We start from the raw sequence: 18,303 nt of genomic DNA on the forward strand, positions 1-18,303 counted from the left end.
TCAAGCTTCCTATAGCTAAAGCATAAGGTACTTTAGATGTCTTATCCTCCTCTTCTTATGTCTTAGGATACATCTCCATAGTAAACTTCAAATAACTAGGTAAAGGTGTGTTGATAGCTTTAACATTCCTCATAGAGAAATATTGCAACACCTTCACAATATATCAACTTGAGATAATTTCAAATTCATGTTCTTCCTATCTCTACAAATCTTCATACTAAGTATTTTTTTTCCATAGTGTTGTATTAAAATCTACAACAATTATTTGTTGTCCTTGCTCAATTGGAGAAACTATTCCTGAACATTCATTTATTTTCCTAAAATAATCAAAGTAGAAGGAATAGTTGACTTCTAAAAAGATATAAGGTTCCTATTGTCACTTAGGTTTTCACCCTTGTCCAAGGCCTATGCACGAGGAAAACCTAGTGAAACATGGAAACAACCTCCAAGCTATGGGACTTGAACTGTGAGGTTGAGTCTCCGGAGAAGGCCGACTTCCTCTTACTATAAGGGTGCACCTATCTAGTTCTTGGAGAGGAAAAGGGAGAATGAGAGCACAAAGGCAAATCTACCTAGTCTAACCTAAGGAGGTGATGCACCAAAATAGAGTTTTCAGACTCATTTCTGCCCATATATGCACTACAAAACAAAGATAACATTCTAAAGACATACACACCCAGACTTATGTCCATCAACAACCACATATAGATTAGGAAACCAAACTGAATAACACAAGGAAAAGGATTTCACTTATATATTATCCAATGGGCTAGAAATAGATACAGTATGCAAGCCACATATCTCAACAATACACCAATAAGAGGCAAGATGGATGCACATACACATTGATGGCTGAAGGAGATGATACAGAATGTTATATAGCTCAGAGAAAAAGGGAATTTTACACTACAAACCTACAAGCAGTAGTAGAGAAATCAGAAAAGGAGTCGACCTCTAAAAATGAAAACAAAACTTGCCTTTATAGTTCAGGCATAATTGAGAATTTTAGCTCTGCAATAACTTCTACCCACCATCATAAATTCTCAGCACTGAAAATCCAATCAAAGATCTAATTTGGGCACAAAAAATCTAACAATTCCTTGAAAGAATGCCTCGAGTAGATAGAAACGGTACCACAACATTCCTCTGACATGGGTAGATAGGTCGCCATGATAGATTAGAAAGTTCTTTGCACTTATCATTTACTACTGAGTTGGTGGCAATTGATCGTGAAATCAGATCCGTGGAAAAACAAATCAATTTACCCATGTTTTTGGGCTCATGAACCCATGAGGTCAAAGCCGGTCAAACAATTCCACGAGCCAACTGGGCCATGCAGGCCAGTTGCCTCCTTTTGTTTTTCCACCTAGGAAGTCCTCCTGCAGTTGACCACATTTTATCGAACTATCTGCGCCACCTTTCAATGGCTGACATTAATTGTGATGATTGCACTGACTGCCAGCTGCTAACCGTCAACTTTGGCAGAGCCACCAAGACACGTGTTGACAAAATTCTATGTCACCATGGTAAAGATCGCACAACTTCACCATAATGAGATGGTGCATGCCCTTGATCTCTGCAGATCTGATGGTGGAGAACTTAACCCTTTACTACACTAGCTTTGTTGAAGATTTGGTCCCATGATTTGTCTATGTTTTGATTTGACATATGTGGCAGTCCCCTATTAGCCAAATGAAGCACCACCTTGGTAGACCCAAGACTTTGACCCCATAGAGTGGCCACGTGTCAACTAAGTGCCATGTCACTATGAGGAAATCGAGGCCAAATCCCCATAGCACCATAGCGCCCAACTATAATAATTCCTTCCTCTGCAGACGTGTTCCATTTTGATTGGCTAGCATGGAATGGAACTTCAACTAAGCTGACAAGGTACTAGCTGGGACCCACCCACTTGCCTGAAGTCTCACCGTGGTGACTTTTTCCTTCAGGCGCTATGTTGCTATCAAAATTTTTTTGAGTTTTTCGATGGTGACATGGCGCCCCACTAGCATTTTTGACTTCCCGGCCCAATTTCGTTGGTCCGCCCATGAACATTTTCTGTTGCCGCAAACCTTGCCCGTCGAACATTGGGACTCACCGTAGAAACACACTTTGGCTGGCCCGGCGCTATGTCGCTAACAAAAAACTCGTGAGTTTTTTGTTGGCGCCATGGTGCCTTGCCGCCTTTCAACTTTCCAACCTACCAAAACATGTTCGCCTGGCAAGCTGGACCCACCGGACACATGTCAATAGGGCACCATGTTGCTAATGTAAATCTCGTGCAACTTCTCCATAGCACGATGGTGCCTGCCCCTGATCGCTGCAGATCTGACGGTGGAGAACTTGTGGGCCACAAAATATATCATAAGGTTTAAAACTTTGGTATTTAAATATTTCCACGGGTATTTGACTATGGATATTTCAAAGGTGGGAAGGGTAATATGAATTATGAATTTGGTGGGAAGATTAAAATACAACATTTCTGGTGACTCACAGGGGGCATGAGCCTGCTTGATGCATGAACAGTGCCTGTAAACAATCCATTGGGTCATGGAGTCAAAAAAGTATGAATCTGAGAACTGCAAAACCCTAACCCTTCTGTAAGGAGATCAAAAGATTGAAAACCCTAGCTCTACTTTTGTAACCTCAAAACTGCCAAAACTTTGAAAGTTGGCAACTCAAAGTGAGAACCATGTGCACGCGCAATTTTGAAAAGTAGGAAACAACAGAAAAGAAACTAAACTACTTAAGTACATGGATTCCAAAAATTTTAGAAATAGGGCTTCGGATAGATCCCATTGACTAGAATGGGCAAAATCTCTCCATTGGGCCGGCTTAGCTGGAATGCATTAGCCTGTTTGCAACTGGCAATCAGATAGGGGCCACTCCATAGTGCATCAAATTTGGAATGTCTTCCTAGTTTTTCCCTATCTGAATCCCACTTTAGAACTAAATCTCCTTCTTTGAAGGTTCTGACCCTAGTTTTCTTATCAAAACTCATTTTCATCTGTTGTTGATGCATGTCAAGGGTCTGCATAGCTTTATTTCTTTTCTCTTCTAACTCAATTAGCTCTGCCATTCTTACTGACATGGCACTATCTTCAATCAATTCAAGTTGATGAGCCAACTCCAAGGATGGGAATTTCAATGAGATTGGGAGTCTGGCTTCCCTACCATATACCAGAACAAAAGGTGAATTCCCAATAGATCTCTTGAGTGTTATCCTATCAACCCACAGAGCAGTTCTTAATTTCTTATGCCAGACCCTCTGATTGTCTTCTATTGTCCTCTTCATGATTCTGATCAGATTCTTGTTGGAAGACTCAGCCAAACCATTACCCTGGCGATAGTAATTTGATGATGTACTTAGGTAGATATTGTGATTCATTGCCCATGCACAAATTTGGGTTCCAACAAAAAACTTAGCATTGTCTGAGATGATAGTAGAAGGAGCACCAAACCTAGATACAATTCCATCAAGGAATTCAACAACTGATGGTTTTGTGGCATCCTTCAAGGCAAATACCTCTGTCCATCTAGTGAAATAATCAGTAGCAGCCAAAATCCATTTATGACTTGCACTAGATGGAGGACTAATGGGGCCTATAAAATCCAACCCCCATTGGGTAAAGGGTTGATCCACCTGAATAGGACAAAGGGGGAGAGCTACAAGCCTCTGTTTTCCTGAGAAGAAAGTACACTTCTCACATTTTCTCACATATCCATAACAATCATGGAACAGAGATGGCCAATAATAACCAGCCCTCATGATCTTCATGGTAGTTGTTCTTGCAGAGAAATGGCCACCATCAGCCTCATCAGCCTGATCCTCTTCAATGCATCTCAAAAGGATCCCATTAAAATCCCTCTTGAATAGGATACCATCAATCACGACATAGGGAATGGACTACAGTCTATATTGTCTCCTTTTAGTTCTATCCAATCCTTGAGGGTATCCATTCCCTGATAAGAAGCTCTTCATATCATTTATCCAGCTCCTTGGGCCATTAACGTTTCTTAACTCTTGCTACTCTATTACTACCATAGTAGCCTCTTCATCTGAATCCTGGCCTGATAACATTTCTTTGCACAATCCTCTCCCTCTTACCAGCTTGGTAATCTGAATATCAACACCATATTCCATTACCTTAGTGATCCATCCAGCTCTCTTTTCACTAATATCCTTGCTTAATAGGAAGTCCTTTACACTGGCATGGGGCACCAACAAATGGATCTTATTGTGGGACAAGAGGTGCTTGAATTTCTTCAAGGCTCTAATGACCACAAGGGCCTACTTCTCAACAAAGCTATACTTATCTTCATATTCCTTGAGCCCTTCACTAAAGAAGGCTATGGGCTGCTCCTCATCCTTGTCATTTTTTTGAGTCAAGACAGCAACGATACTTGACTGTCCACCTAGAGTGTAGAGGATGAAATCTTTTTCAAAATTCTGGGTTCATGAGAGTAGGGGTTGAGGCTATGGTTGTCTTGATCTCTTCAAATCTCTCCTTCCATTCCTTGGTCCACGAGAAGACCATACCTTTTTTAAGCATAGCTATAAGAGGTTTCACCATGGTGGAAAGATTAGGAATAAACCTTCTTACAAAATTTATTCTACCAAGGAAACTTTGCAGCCCCTTCTTGTGTTTAGGAAGATGAAGCGAAAGTATTGCCTTTGTTCTTTTTGGATCAATGGTCAGCCCATCCTTAGATACAATGTGTCCCAATAACTTTCCTTGGCTTGTAGCAAAGATACACTTGGCTGGGTTAAGGGAAACCCCAAACTCTCTACATCTTAGAAATACCTATCTTAGATTATCAAAATGATCTTCTATATTTTTTGAATATAAAGTTATATCATCAAGGTATACTAAGACAAACTTGTCAATTAATTTTTTGAAGGCCATCTCCATTGCTTTTTGAAATGTGGCATCTGCATTTGTTAGTCCAAATGGCATCTTGATATAAGCATAGGTGCCCCATTTAGTAGTAAATGTTGTTTTATGTATGTCAGATTCTTTAACCAAAACTTGGTTATAACTAGAGAATCCATCAAGAAAAGAGAATCTCCTTGACCCACTAACTCTAGATAGGATTTTCTCCATGGAAGGGAGAGGATGGTGATCTTTAAGAGAAGCCTAATTAAAATCCTTAAATTCCACACACAATCTGATTTCTCCATTCTTCTTCCTTATAGGGACAAGGTTAGCTACCCATGATGAGTGTTTAATAGGAAATATTATATTAGCCTCTATCAACTTGGATAGTTCTTTTCTCATTAGAGGCTCAATCTTAAGACTTACTGGCCTCTGTTTTTGCCTTATTGGTTTGGCCTTATCAACTAAATATATGGTATGCTGAAACAAACTAGGGTCAAATCCTTTTAAGTCGTCATATGTCCAAGCAAATACATCATTAAATTCTTAACATAGATGAATGGAGTTTTCTTTCTTAGTTTCGGAACATACCTTCCCCATATTTAGAAATTTTCCATCAGCAATTGTAACTGGGTCATAATCATCCTTTTCTGCAGCTAGATTCATTCCTTTAACTCTTGTTTGATCATCAGGATTAACGACACTCTCTAAGGTAATGAGACCCTTGGGAAACTTGTTAGAACTGAGATGAATGATCTAATCACCATACTGATCTCGTAGTCTTGACTGGTTTCTATCTGAGAATTCTGCCTCATTCTGCAAGAAAATCACAATTTTCTCATCAGAATCAAACAACTACCAATGAGTGTTGTTTTCAGGGATGGCAGGGCTCACTACCACCCTTATCTATTGCTTCTTCTCCTCAAAATTTCCTGGTACATCATAAGATGCACCCACTACTGCGAGTCTATCAGCATGTCTATTTTCTTTCCTAGGAATGCTCTGAATATTAAATGCATTGAAGCCCTCAAGAAAATCCTAGACTCTGTGTTTGTAAGACTTGAGCAGGCCATTTTTGGTGATATTTTGGTTTTTCACTTGGTTAACTACCAACTCACTATCCCAATATACTCTCAAGGCTTGAATTCCTCTCTTTTGGGCAAGTAAGAGACCTTGAATCAAAGATTCATACTCAGCCACATTATTGGTGCAATTGAATTGGAGCCTAAAGGAGAAGTAGTATCTTATTTGTCTAGGAGAGATCAACATAACACAAGCATTGATCCATTTCTATTCCTTGAGCCATCAAAGTACATACTCCATGTTCTACTTATATCATCATTAGTCCCGATTAGATCAAGAACTTGAGCATCTTTCTCTATTATATAATATGTACTAAGGCTTGTCTCAAGAGTTTCTGACATAGGTTCAAACTGATATGTACTAGCCCATTCATCCAAGAAGAAATTAGGAATCTCTGCTATGGAAGTGGTAGGCTCATTTACTATATCATTTTCATCCATCTCTAGAATAGGGCAATTCATGTTGATGGGATTGGGGGTGTAAGATTCAGTGTGATGAAGGGCTTGAGGTTTTGCTCTAATTGAGGCATTGGATCCATATCTAGTCTTAAATGACATATATGACCAATCAGCAGATATGAATGCACCAATTTGAGCAATGAAGTCTCTTGAAAGACAGATAGCAAAATAGGGCTTGACTTTAGCAACATATATGTCTTGAATCACAGTGCAACTAGGGCATGCATGTAGGGCCATCTCCACATTCCTAAGGATACCAACAGTTTTGATAGTACTACTTGTAAGGAAACTTGGCAACAAAGAATATAACCATTTCTACATAACCCATAATAGATCTGAAATAAACATGGAATTAAATTCCACATGCAAGAGAATAGACAACATACCCATAAAATGTGACACAAGATATACCCTGGGAAACCCAGCCTCCAAAAGCATCCATCACCATGTATTATTCAGCAAAATAACCATTGCCATACAACCATGGAAGCCTTCATGGCCATAGCCACAACCGAGAAAACTATGTGAACAAGCATGAATCCACACATCCCATGCCATGCTTTCAACTTTCACAAATGCTCCCTTGGCTAACCTGTCAAGCCTTGTCCCGCTCGACTCTTGCCTTTTGTGTTCTCCTTGTCACTCTTTTTTTTCTCTTTACAACAACTACCCTTGTGGCTGCTTATATAGTAGCAAGTCCCACAAAACCACCAAGTGTTATTACATAAACCATGTACTAAAACCATGTGCTACCTAACCCACTGACCCCACATTTAATATTAGGCATTTAGTTCTTTTCTCCAATATTAAATAATTACAAGAAATATTTTCACAATGTTACAATACAACTCATCAAGAATATTCCATCAAAATCTTTACATGTTGCATGTCCATCTAGGTGGAACATTACATAATAAAATAAAATAATAAAATAACAATATTATGCAATGTGTGCAACACCCATTATCTCAACAATCTCCCACTTGTTGTATACATTGCATAGGGTCAATCCGTAGCCACATAAATGAATAAGGGAATAATCCCTCCCAGCACATCCACCATCATGGATCAAAATACACCAAGTGCTCCATCTTGGTACCCACGACAAAATCAAAGTATCCAGCATCTCAAACATGAATGATCTCACCTCCTATTATGCCACTACCACTGGACATACATAGAAGCCATCCAAAGAGAAAAACCACCCAACCTGTCGCATTAGAAGATCATAAAATCCTATACCAACTAAAATTCCAAGCACCAATAACCTGATCCAAAGGTAATAACATGTATCTGTAGTTGTCAAAATATCCATAGCTAAAATAGCACCCACAAAAAAGTGCCAAACCCATCCAACTATCCATACCTCAAAGGTATAACAAGTGAATCTCATATCATCGACATATCCAATCTGCAACCTGCAATCACAAGCCTCAAGAGCAATACTTGCCACATATATACCAAGAAGCTCCCACTACAAAAGATAATGTCAAATCTATAACCAATCCACTCAACACATCTCAAAGAAATGAATCCATGTAGTATCAAGGACATCCATAATACATAAACTGATATCCTGCAAGAACAACTCTCATAACAAGTCTCCAATGCTCTCCCAAGTTCACCACAACCAATAGAGGAAAGAGATAAAGAAATAACCATGTCATCTCTTACATGAACATACATGAGCACAAACCAATGATCAAAATCTCCAACCAATCTCAAATCCAATGTAGGCAAAACTGAACATCCAAGAAGATAACCAAGACTAGAGAAACCATGCAAATCATAACCTGTATCATGTCCTTCTACACACACCTCTAGATGTAAACTATGCAAGTATGATCTCCTCCATAAAACCCCAACAAGAAGCCTCAAAAACACCCAAACCATACCATATAACTCATCATGGATGTAAGCCTCTCACAAGAAGATCAAACTCATTAAACACATTCCTAAACCAAGGAATAACCATTCCTAATCCAAGGAAAATGCCCAATATAAAACCATCTCCCAAACTCAACCAGCATAACAACATATGCACATGGAGATAACCAATGCTAAACCATCTCTCAAATGAACCCTCCAGAACTAACTCATGTACCATAGCTCAAGATCCATATCTATAAAAGACAAGCATAAATATAAAGCAACTGAGAGAAAATAATGGGCTATACCTCTCAAGTAGCAAACTGCCGAGTAGACCAAGAGTGGGGAATGAGAATGCTCATCAAGATACCCAAGTCTCCAACCAAGAATCATCTAAGAACAATCTACTCTCAAGTCCATATCAGGTGACTACCCCTCGGACTTCCTGTTGAAACCATCAACCATCCCAACAAATACTTCTCTAATCCAAGAGAAATCAGTGTCACCACCGTCTCTAAGTATCCATGAGCACCTGTAACCAATCAATCCATGCCAACTCCAAATGTAACATAGCAATATCATGAAGTATCCAGCTTATGATCAGTGTACTCAATACCAAGAAACTAAACCAAGATCAATGTCAAAGTTCCAACCATGGCCTCAGGAACATAAACATGACAACATGATCTTACCATCTCAACTAAAGAGATAACATGCTCCATATGAACATACCATAACATGTCACAACTCTAAACGCGTATCACGAGTATACCATGACATAATAATAAAACCATCCTCATACCAAGGATAACATGCCAAATAAAAGCATAAACCACACCTTTACCAAGAACCTTGTGACTCCTCAAGCAACCATCTCCACACACCATGAAGAAAACTATCTTCACATACCAGGAAGAACCATCTCCACATACCATGAAGATAACCAAGAACTCCATGAGTCCTCAAGATCTAACCATCTTCAAACACCATGAAGATAACAAGTGCACCATGCAAATGTCAAAGATGCTTTTGCAGTAACAGGATCTAAGACAAACCTCCAACATCTGCAAACAGTCAATAAATATATCAATGCCAACAACTCCCACTCAATCGTGGTACCAAGTCACCTATGGCATCATAAAATTCATCTCCTATATGAAGATCCAAACCAAACCAAGAACTAATCCTGCACTGTCACCTCATCACTGTCACAAGCTCCCACTAAACCGTGTATCCAAGCTATCCATGACATCATGATGAAAATCCATCCTCTAACCATGAGAATCAACCAAGGCATCAAACCATCAAAGAACTCAAAGTGCACATCATGAGCTCCTCAAAAGAAACCAACTAACCATGATCCTCAAACAAGAAGATATACCACCATAACTAAATCAGAAATCCTAGCTAATGAAGATCAAGGATGTACCTGTATAACCAATCATGTTATGCCAAAATCCATGACACCATAATCACATCCATGAATCGAGCATTTGGCTCTCAATATGTCCAACCTGTTAGCATAAAACAGTCAACCACAATCCTCCACCATGATTGTACCTGGTAACAACATCTCATCCCTTCTACATAAAGATAAAATCATGTGACTTAGGGCATAGACAACCCAAATCCAAGCCACCAATCTGAATATGCATCAATAATGAAAGATCAATGGGCAAAGACAACCCATAACCAAGCTATAAATGCAACCTATAAGTATAGACCGCTTACAACACTGCACAACTTGTAGACCCAACAAGTCATCATGCATATCCAAACCAAACACTGATAACCATATCATCATGAAACCAATCTGAAATATGAACTGACTATACAATGACATCAAAACTTAAATCTCCAATGCCATAAACTCACAATGTTACCATAGTCAAAATATATACCATAAACTGTTCAGATCAATATATCAACAAATAAATCATGCCAAACCTGCACTAAATCTGAACCAATGTGTAGAGCTCTCCAAGAGCTTTCCATTGACTACTCGAAGTCCAAAATCCGACTCTGTATGCCCAAGTTATGCCCTAATCCATGCTCAAAATAAATAACATCTGACTTTAGGGCTCTTAAAACCTGAAAAAATCTCAAAATTATAGAACCAAACATACACCATCTTGTAGTGCTCTGAATTAGCTTTCCAATGCCTATAAGAACTCTGAAATCTGATATTCTGAGAGAAAGTTATGGCCATTTTACTAAGACAGTCTTTTTACCATTTTCAGTACGATTTTTTATTTTTTTTATTTTTTCAGTGACGAAAATTCCGACGGGATTAAATTTGACGGCCATCATGGGCTGAAACCAAAGAACTCTTTCATTTCCTCTGAACATGGCCAAACTAGGGCATATTATATATCAAATTTTATGGAAATGTTGACCCGGATCTAATAGTGAGGTCTATTTTTACCCAGGAGGTCATTTCTGCATGCTACCCCCCAAAACCCTTATTTAAATGAAACATCCGAAAAATCCTTTTGTCCAACAATTTCACATGCCCAAATCTTTTAACATCCCATCATAACAGCAAATCCAAAACCCACAGATCTGCAATAATTATTCATATATCTTGCCCTTTTCTTTTATCCTCTCATGCATTCCCATGGATTCAATCTAGGGTTACAACAACACAACCATAGCTCTGATACCACTTGTAAGGAAACTTGGCAACAAAGAATATAACCATTTCCACATAACCCATAATAGATATGAAATAAACATGGAATTAAATTCCACATGCAAGAGAATAGACAACATACCCATAAAATGTGACACAAGATATACCCTGGGAAACCCTCATTGAGGGAAAAACCCAGCCTCCAAAAGTATCCATCACCATGTATTATTCAGCAAAATAACCATTGCCATACAACCATGGAAGCCTTCATGGCCATAGCCACAACCGAGAAAACTATGTGAACAAGCATGAATCCACACATCCCATGCCATGCTTTCAACCTTCACAAATGCTCCCTTGGCTAACCTGTCAAGCCTTGTCCCGCTCGACTCTTGCCTTTTGTGTTCTCCTTGTCACTCTTTTTTTTCTCTTTACAACAACTACCCTTGTGGCTGCTTATATAGCAGCAAGTCCCACAAAACCACCAAGTGGTATTACATAAACCATGTACTAAAACCATGTGCTACCTAACCCACTGACCCCACATTTAATATTAGGCATTTAATTCTTTTCCCCAATATTAAATAATTACAAGAAATATTTTCACAATGTTACAATACAACTCATCAAGAATATTCCATCAGAATCTTTACATGTTGCACGTCCATCTAGGTGGAACATTACATAATAAAATAAAATAATAAAATAACAATATTATGCAATGTGTGCGACACCCATTATCTCAACACTACCATCTAATTGTAACACATCCCTAACAATGGGCTCATATTTCATTCCTAAAGTATTAGCAACACACCTAGGCATTACTGAGCTACTAGCCCCTAAATCTATCATGCAATTGTGGACTAATTTGCCCCCTATAATCAGAGAAACATAGAATGGAGGAGGTATAACCTTTTTATTTGTCTCCACATCCCCTGCTGGTTGTACTAGACTTTTGGCACTCTCCATGATAGATGGCTGATCCTTGGGTTCAATCTTCTTCAATTCTCGCTACAGCATCTTCTTCTGCATTGGTATGGTAGCAATGGCATCCCACATAGAAATGTTCACATTTGTCTTCTTCATTTGCTCTACCACACTGAATGGTGTATTAGGAACTTTGGGAGAAACTTTAGGAACTGCACTTATAAGAGGTTGAGATGGGGCAACATAAAGATCACTTGCATCTTTCTTTCTAGAATCTTGCTTTTGCTGCTGTGAAGTACTTCTTTGTTCATTTGCTGCATGTGCATGAGGTGCAGCACTTGAAGTTGAGGCCTACTTAGGAGAAGGAGGGGCAGCATGTTCCATAGCTCTCCTCTTACTTCTTGTGTTATGAGCAATGGAATCCTGGTTTACATTACAATGTTCCCCAATCTGATGATTCATGAAAGAGCAATCATCATGTCCTTGCATACATGAGGCCTCCTTGGGACAATCCTCCTTGTATGATTGCTTTGCTGTAGGTTCTTGGTCAGTTAGGGCCAAATAAGATTTTGCCTTTTGGTACATGCAATAGGCATAAAAATAGTTGCAAGAAGGACAAAAATCTTGATCTTGGGAAAAGTTATTTTGAGGGACTATAGCTCTGTTCTGATTTGATCTTGAAGCAGAAGCATGACTATTTTGCCTACCCTGATCAAAAGAGCTATTCCACTAATTAGGAGACCTATCACCATTTGGAGCTTGATATTGCAATTGGGGAGGCTTGCTACCTTGAGCTTGCTATCTCTCCAAGGCCACCACCTTGTTACTCATTTTTTGTATCATAGAAAAGCTATCCTCTAATCTCTTTCCTTGGTCTTTCAACTCCCTCCCCAGCTCTTGCAATATTTTATCCAGGGTCTTCTCTCTCTTATCTATATTCAGCACTAGACCTTGGAGCATCTCTTTGAGTTCATCTATCCCATTTGAGGATGTGGAAGCTTGAGGGACTGGAGGAAGGGCTTGTGATGTAGAAGTTGTAGGAAGAGGGGCCATTGCTGGTTGGTGGTTGGGAACATCAAGAAAGAAAGGCATAGGGGGCCTTGGAGCATACTTTCCTCCTTGTATTAGGATGTTCTCAGCTTTTACGGCTATGTCATAGGCATTAGGCAAGGTATATCCTCCCATAGTTTGGATTGTAGTGGCAATATCACTGTTGAAGGCTCTAAGGTAATACAAGAAGGCATTACCAGGGGTAGGTTTCATCAAAGTAGGTATTCTATCCCATGTCTTTTGAAACCTATAGTTAAAATCAGTCATACATTCATAGGGGGCTCTTTTTATAGTAGTCAACTACTCTAAAAGTGACAGATAATCACTTCTATCCTCAAAATGTTTGTATAATCCTACTCCTAGTCCATCCCAATCAGTTATAGAACCATGAGCTAAGCCTCTATACCACTGTAATGCTTTTCCTTTTAAAGATGAGGCTAGAAGTCTAACAACGACATCATCCTCTATAACACCATGAATATTACAAACATTTGCTACTTCTTAGATATGCTCTAAAGGGGAGATGGAAGTTTCACCATTAAAATCAGGTATACTTCTGAGTGCAGATACTGGTATATCATGTCTTTGGGCTAACAATAGAGGACTTCCAACATTAAAGGTGGAAAAAACATGTACTCTTGGCTATGCCATGTAAACAAGTGTTCTATTGATGAGTGTTGATGGCAATCTAGGCTGAGTTCAAACAGTAGGAGGAGTAGAGACAGATCTTATAGGTATATTAACTATTATTACACCCCTAACTAGTGATAATGAAGTTCTAGTCCTCCTTCTTCTAGGATTTGAAAGAGAAAGCTCTTGATATTGAAATGTACGTCTAGAAGATGCCCTTGTTTCAGCTTTGGGCATGAATCACTGCAACTTTGGCCTGGAACTAGATATGTATTTGAAGCTCAGAGTCACCAAGCACTTTGAAGAATCAGCCTCTTGAAGGCTCAAAAAAGGAAGCCAACACTACCTCTTCAGTATTAATCTCTGAAACTCTTTCTTCTTGACACCAGTAGACTTTAAATCTTTAATGGATGAGTCCCACCAGGCATGCCAAAAATGTTGTTACTTAGGTTTGCACCCTTGTCCAAGACCTATGCACGAGGACAACCTAGTGAAACATGGAAACAACCTCCAAGCTATGGGACTTGAACTGTGAGGTTGAGTCTCCAGAGAAGGCTGACTTTCTCTTACTATCAGGGCAGACCTATCTACTTCTTAGAGACAAAAAGGGAGAAGGAGAGCATGAAGGAAAATCTACCTAGTCTAACCTAAGGAGGTGATGCACCAAAATAGAGTGTTCAGACTCATTTCTACCCATATATGCACTACAAAACCAGGATAACATTCAAAAGACATACACACACAGACTTATGTCTATCAACAACCACATACAAATCAAGAAACTAAACTGAATAACAAAAGGAAAAGGATTTCACTTATATATTATCCAATGGGTCGGAAATAGATACAGTATGCAAGCCACAGATCTCAACAGTACACCAATAAGAGGCAAGATGGATGCACATACACATTGATGGCTGAAGGAGATGATACAGAATGTTATATAGCATAGAGACAAAGGGAATTTTACACTATAGACCTGCAAGCGGTAGCAGAGAAATTAGAAAAGGAGTTGACCTCTAAAAATGAAAACAAAACTTGCCTTTATAGTTCAGGCATGACTTAGAATTTTTGCTCTGCAATAACTTCTACCCACCATCATAAATTCTCAGCATTGAAAATACAATCAAAGATCTGATCTGGGCATAAAAAATCTAACAATTCCTTGAAAGAATGCCTCAAGTAGATAGAAACGACACCACAACATTGCTCTAACATGGGTAGATAGGTCACCATGATAGATTAGAAAGTTCTTTGCACTTATTATTTACTACTAAGTTTGTGGCAATTGATCGTGAAATCAGATCCAAGGCAAAAAAAAATGATTTCCCCTTGTTTCTGGGCTCATGAACCTACAAGGTCAAAGCAGGTCAAACAATTCCACAAGCCAACGCAGGCTAGGCACCTCCTTTTTTTTTGCCACCTAAGAAGTCCTCCTGCGGTTGACCACCTTTTATCAGCCTATCTGCACCACCTTTATATGGCTGACATTAACTGTGATGATTGCACTGACTGCTAGCTACTAACCGTCAACTTTGGCTGAGCCAGCAATACATGTGTCGACAAAATGCTATGTTGCCATGGTAAAGATTGCACAACTTCACCATGGCGAGATGACACCTACCCTTGATCTCTATAGATCTAACGATGGAGAACTTAACCCTTTACTATACTGGTCACGTTGAAGATCTAGTCCCATGATCTATCTCTATTCTAATTTAACATATGTGGTAGTCCCCCATTGGCCAAATGAAGCACCACCTTGGCAGACACAAGACTTTGACCCCACAGAGTAGCCATGTGTCAACTAAGCACCATGTCGCTATGAGGAAATCGAGGCCAAATCCCCAGAGCACCATAGCACCCAACTGTAATAATTCCTTCCTTTGCAGATGTGTTTCATTTTGATTGGCTAGCATGGCATGGAACTTCAACTGAGCTAACAAGGTACTAGCTAGGACCCACCCACTTGCTTGAAGTCTCGCCATGGTGACTTTTTTGTTCAGGCGCTATGTCGCTATCAAAAAACTTGTGAGTTTTTTAATGGTGACATGGAACCCCACCAGGATTTCTAACTTCTTGGCCCGCTTCCATTGGTCTACCTGTGAAGCATTTCCATTGTTGTGAACCTTGCCCACTGAACATTGGGACTCACCGTAGAAACACCCTCCAACCGGCTGGGCACTATGTTGCTAATGGAAAACTTGTGAGTTTTCCATTGGCACCATGTTGCCTTGCTGCCTTCCAACTTTTCGACCTGCCAAAACATGTTTTCTCGGCAAGCTGGACCCACCAAACACGTGTCAATAGGGTGCCATGTCGATAATGTAAATCTCGTGTAGCTTCTCCATAGCGTGATGGCACCTGCCCTTGATCTCTGCAGATCTGATAGTGGAGAACTTGGGGGCCGCAAAATATATCATAAGGTTTAAAACTTTGGTATTTAAATATTTCCACGGGTATTTGACTATGGATATTTCAAAGGCAGGAACGACAATATGAATTATGAATTTGGCGGGAAGATTAAAATACAACACTTCCTACTTTCAAAACTTTGGCCACTAGAAGGGAACCTTCTGAAACCTTCCAGTTTTTATCATTAAAATTAACTACACAATAGTCCTCACCAAGTTTTCCCATTGAAATTAAATTCCTTGTCAATACTGGAACATCTTTTACCTTGATTCCCATTCTACAACTTCATCTTAACTTTTCCTTTTCCAACAATCATGTTGGAAATCTGATTGAAAAGCTTATTGTTGAAGATCAAAGAGGAAGATTGTTGCAAAGAAGGAAGATTGTTGTTTTCAATCATTATTTTGACATTGATGTCAAACCTGATATTTGTAGGAATGCAATTTTCTTATAAAATCCAAGTACTATCACATAGTTGATCGATGAAGAGGATTTGATCAACAAGATGTAACAAGACTACCTAAGGGAAAGGTTGAGTTATGATGCTATAATGAAGTGCAAGGATTAGTTAAGACATTGGTTAAATGATATATTGATAACATATTCAAAGATATAGAGGTTGGTCACACTTTAAGACATTGGAGGAATAAGTTGTAACAAGGTTGATTGCAAAGCTTAAACTAAGTTCATTAGTGGGTGTTGAGCAAGCTTTTTCAGTTGGAGCAGAGTAACAAGAAATTCTAGAATGTGTTGAGTGATCTTCAGGTGTCAAGTGAACTTTAGATGCTGAGCATTAGGAAAAATATAGTTGATGTCGAGTAACACAGTATGTATCGAGCATCAGTATTTCAATAGTGCCGAGCTTCTACATTATTTTAAATAATGAAGATTTGCCAAATCTAAGTCAACAAAGTTGTTGCCTTAAAATTTTGTAAACCAAATGAAGGATAAGGATGATGAGCTGGTGACATAGAATTCTATGTAAACCGTTTTGGGAAAATTCAAAAGGATTATTCAAGAAGTTTCTAGAGGAAAAAAAATATGGGTTAGATGTAATGAATCCTACCAATCCATACGAATTGAAATTAAAGAATGAAAGAATCGAGTGAGAAAAGGAACTCCAAGACTTCTATTTAAGAAGTGATAGACCAAGAAGAAAATCCTTCTGATGTTGTTGCTACTAAGGGGCCAAATTGTGAAGTAAGGTGTCAAGGAGAAGGGATCTAGGAGAAGGAAGAGCATAGAGGCTCTACTTCTTAAGTGGTCAAGAAGAGATGATTGGACTAGTACATTGAGCATGGAGACTCAAGGAGACTAAGCTTGAAAGGAGAGAAAACTGTCATAGTTGTAGAGATTGAAGGTTAGGAAATGGTATGAGATGAGAAGTGATCTGAGATTTGCAAGTTAAGTTGTATTATGCTATTAGGTCAGAATCCCTAATTGTTACTCTCTAGCAATTGTATTAGTTAGGATAGAGGGAAAGTCCTATGGACTTAGGTTGGCCTAAAAAATATTTGTAAATCCTTTAACAAGGTGGCATTCCAAGTGAACATTCTAAAGTCCTCTAACAAGGCCCACTTATAACAAGGTGGTTAAATCCTCTAACAAGGTTATATTTAACAATGTGTTGTAAGCCTTTAATAGGGTAGGCCTTTCATAGTGCATCACTTCAGAAGAGTGAGAATTGAGTAGCATATTACTAGTGGTTTTTCCCAAATTATTTTTCATGTAAATCACTTTGTTATGTGTTGATCTCTTATTAGTTATGCTTGCATGTTGGTTTACAGTAACTTGTTGGTTAGAAAAGTTAAAGCTTGGATGAATGAATGGTTGAATGGGATCACTATACTTAGTGAAAAGTTTGAATACAACATTTGGACCTTGAATAAATAATTCACCACCCCCCCTTAGTTATTCTAAAGTATTTCTAACAAATGGTATTAGAGTCATCTACTAATTTAGTTTTAAGGTACTAGAAGCAAGAAGATCAATATGCCCAAAAGAGAAGTACCTGAGCTCAACAAAGACAACTTTTTTGCATGGTAGAGTCTAATGAAATTGCACCTTGGATTAATAGGTGACTATGCAAAAACCTAAAAAAATGTAAATCTAGTAGGACCTCTTACTGTAAGATTTGAACAAAATCAAGGTGCACAATCAAGCAATGCTGGAGATTGTCTTTGTAATTAGTCAAGAAGAATATGATGACATCAAAGATTGTGACACTATATTAAGATGTGGAAAGCCCTAACATATATCTATGGAGCAGATTATAATGTCTAGAGAGTAAAGAGAGGAAGCCTCAGATGAAATTTTGATGACACAAAAATGTAGGAAGGAGAAAATGTTGCTCAATATG

This window comes from Cupressus sempervirens, chromosome 8, assembly GCF_028749045.1.
Source record: "Cupressus sempervirens isolate cs-2001-9-10 chromosome 8, ASM2874904v1, whole genome shotgun sequence".
NCBI lineage: Eukaryota > Viridiplantae > Streptophyta > Pinopsida > Cupressales > Cupressaceae > Cupressus > Cupressus sempervirens.